At 33.4% G+C, this 3,826-nt stretch overlaps 1 long non-coding RNA gene across 1 annotated transcript; it reads right to left on the bottom strand.

Moving 5' to 3' along the window:
* Positions 1-586: 586 nt before the first annotated feature.
* LOC124289272 lies at positions 587-3,412 on the bottom strand. Its single transcript, XR_006901636.1, has 2 exons — positions 3,328-3,412; positions 587-740 (listed from the first exon to the last, which is right to left on the bottom strand). It is a non-coding gene; the product is annotated as an uncharacterized LOC124289272 (long non-coding RNA).
* Positions 3,413-3,826: the final 414 nt, after the last annotated feature.

A 3,826-nucleotide genomic window follows, 5' to 3' on the forward strand; every position in this document is an offset into this window, starting at 1 on the left:
GCAGTTCCGGCAATTACTGATTGCTTGAATAATTGACCGCGTGATGTAGTCTAAACTGTCCATTCAGCGAAAATTGCACCACGAAAATAAATACGCTTTACAGTAACTTAATGCCGATCAAACAATTATATATATTATATATTTTCAAATTTATGTATTTTAATAACACTAATTTTAATGACATAACAGATCAATGGAGCCACACAGCAGAGGCAGGCAAAATTGTTTCAGTCTAGTAAGAGCTCAGGTGAGTAGTACTTTCTATTGATTGATTCCTAATTAGGATTAGTTAAATTGTAAATTGAACATCCTTAATTGTTAATTGGTAGATGTAAACGAATTGAATTGATTCTTAATTGGATCAATCAACCTTGTTATAGGTGAAGAGGACTGCAACGCAAGACCTGTTTAAGTCTGCCATTATTATATGGATTGCAAAATGAATGTTTGAATGAACGAAAGAACAGTGTGTCAATTATGAAGTTGTGTGAATTATGAAGTTGTGTGAATTATGAACGAATGAACTTGTGTGAATTATGAACGAATGAACTTGTGTAAATTGCCATAATATTATTTTTCCATAATATGTGAACTTGTGTTGATTAGATATATGTATTGCCATTACATGAAAACTTGGCTACATGCTTTATTAATGTTATGCTGATATTATGCTATATGTGTCAATAAATAATGTAAAACCTTTCTAAACTTTTTTTCTGTTAGGCCCATTTGACTTTCACCTCGGCCCTTTGACTTTTACTGCTTATTGATTTTGAAAAAGCTTTTGACTCGGTTGACAGAAAATTTATGCAAAATGTAATGGATTTTTTCAACTTTGGACCATGTATTCAGAAATTGGATACAAGTATTGCTAAGCGACAGTGAATCAAGCTGTATTAGTAAATGGGTTTTCGCAGTGAATTTTTCAAGATAACTAGGGGATGCCGACAAAGGAGACCCAATATATCACCTTACATTTTATCCTATGTGCTTGAAATACTAGCTATTCTAAATAAGAAAAATAAGAAAATTAAAGGGATAAAGATAGGTAATATACAAAGCCTTTTAGCCCAATTTGCAGACGACACTACAGTGACCTTAGACGGATCTGAATCAAGTTTGTATGCAGTTTGAACACATTAGCTTTCTTTGCAAGATTTTCCAGGGTTAAAAGTTAACGAGAAAAACCAGGCTAATATGGATAGGGTCAAAAAAAACGATCCAGGTATAAGATGTGCAAGGAATGGAATCTGGATTGGACACAATCAAATTTTAAACTTTTAGGAATAGTTTTTGATGTTGAATTAAATAACATTGTAGACCTAAATTATAATGATAAATTTGGAAAAATCTACCAAGAAATGAATATTTGGTCTCTGAGATATTTGACACCAATGGGCAAAAATGTTATTTTAAAATCCTTGCTTTTACCAAAGTTAAACCATCTATTTTCATCCATCCCGGAGTCCATCTGAAGACACATTACAAAGTTCCAAAAAGTGTTTTAACTTTGTGTGGCAAGGAAAAACAGATAAGGTAAAGCGAGAAATTATGTATCTTAAACCAAAGGATGGAGGAATAAGTGTACCCATTGTAAGAAATACTATAATTTGCTAAAAATAATGTGGATTAAGCGGGTTGCTGCTCAACAGTTCAAAATGTACATCTATTGCAAATGAAATCCTAGACATTGCAAAAATAAATTATGGTATGCTGATGCACAATATGTATTGCAATAATATTATTCCCAGTGTCTCAAATCAATTTTGAGGACGTGTTAATGGCATGGTGCCAGTACTTAAAAAGGTGTTACACAAATGTGCAAGAAATATCAGATATTTTCAACCAGTCTCTATGGTTTAATAATAACATTAAAATAGAGGGAAAGTCAATCTACTATGAAAATATGGCAAAAAGGAATAATGTTAGTATGTGATATCCTAGATCAGAATGGAAACTTCTTACATAAAGTTGATATGGAAAAAAATATGGAATTGCAAACATAAACTTCCTCCATCTAGAAGGTATAAAGTGTACTGTCTTAGCATATTGCAGACTCAGAAAAAAATACCCGATACAGCTTGGACCTATCAGGTTAAACACCCAACATTACCTTTTAATATATCTTGTATCTGCATGACAAAACCAAAGGAGTAAATCCTTTTATAATATACTTATACCTCCAGTTGAAACTGGACCAACAAGCCGCCAAAAAAAAATGGGAACACATCCTCAATAAACAATATAACAAAGAAGACTGGTCTAATATATATTTAATGGCAAATAGATGTACAGAAAGCCGCACAGTTAAAGATGGTTTCATTTCAAGATTACGCATACAATATTTTAAACGACTAAACATAAGTTACATTTGATGAAATACAGACTCTTCAATGTGCACATTCTGTGAATCTGCTCCTGAAACAATTATTCATTTATTGTGTGAATGTCGATATACCGTGAAAGTATGGAGGGAGGTATCCGATTGGCTGGATATACTGTCTGAAGGAAATATTGATTTATCGCATGAAAATATTATCTTTGGTTTCAAAGGTAAAAACAACAACCCACTTAATCTGGTGTTTCTAATAGTGAAATACATGCTATATAAAACAAGCCGAAATAATATAAAGCCAGTTTTACAGTGCTTCAAAGGGAAATACTCAATTATTACAAAGCTACCAAATATACAGCATTTTCAAATGCAAACCCATCAAAATTCTATGCCTTCTGGTCTTTCTTCCATACACTTTTTTGCCAATTATACCAACCTAGATGTCATATAAGTACAATAAAAATTTGATAAGTGCATTTGAATACAATTAATTGGTATACATATTAGCCTTTGTTAAGGATAACAGATACATTATAGCAATTTACCCTGAACATAATGATGATTGCTTTTTGTATTGATGTGTATTGATTGATTGTACTGATGGTGATGTTTTCGCATCAACGCCTGATGACGAGGATGTGTTGTATATGATGCCTTTGTACCACAACAACAAATGTACTCTGGGAAATAAAAATATTTTAAAAAAATATAAAAAAAAATGAACGAATGAACTTGTGTGAATTATGAACGAATGAACTTGTGTAAATTGCCATAATATTATTTTTCCATAATATGTGAACTTGTGTTGATTAGATATATGTATTGCCATTACATGAAAACTTGGCTACATGCTTTATTAATGTTATGCTGATATTATGCTATATGTGTCAATAAATAATGTAAAAACCTTTCTAAACTTTTTTTTTCTGTTCGCCCATTTGACTTTCACCTCGGCCCTTTTGACTTTTTGTCCATGGCCCTTTGACTTTCACCTCGGCCCTTTTGACATTTTCCATCAGCCCTTTTGACTAGGCACTTCCGGGGCCTTTTGTCCTTCCTAGCCCTTTGACTAGTTCCTTTTAAAAGTGAGTGAGGCTGCAGTAAAATACCTCCCAAGGGAAGACAACCCATTTACTTTTGATAGATTCCTAGGTGGGGTTGTGCAACAGCATGGAGCATGGGAGGGATTCCTGAGAACCTTCTAGGAGCGTGATGATATGGTTACACCAAGTGTTTGGTGCATTTCTCCCGTGACATTGTTCAGGAAGGACGTTCCTGATGGTCTCGGTAGCTCTTCTTTGCACCATCATCAAGTTATGTCAAGTTATCGAGCAAAAAGCCACTGATATCAGGAAATAGATGATCACACATAATATTTCAGAAATGTTTTTGATAATTTTTCCGACACGTAAAAATGAAAATATCATAGGAGGCGTGTCTCCCTTAGAAACAGTGTTAGAAAGACATATGGGTATATAGACCCTACCCTAT

The sequence above is a fragment of the Haliotis rubra genome, unplaced genomic scaffold (genome assembly GCF_003918875.1).
Source record: "Haliotis rubra isolate DU_JTF1 unplaced genomic scaffold, ASM391887v1 Scf1117, whole genome shotgun sequence".
In the NCBI taxonomy this organism is placed as follows: Eukaryota; Metazoa; Mollusca; class Gastropoda; order Lepetellida; family Haliotidae; genus Haliotis; species Haliotis rubra.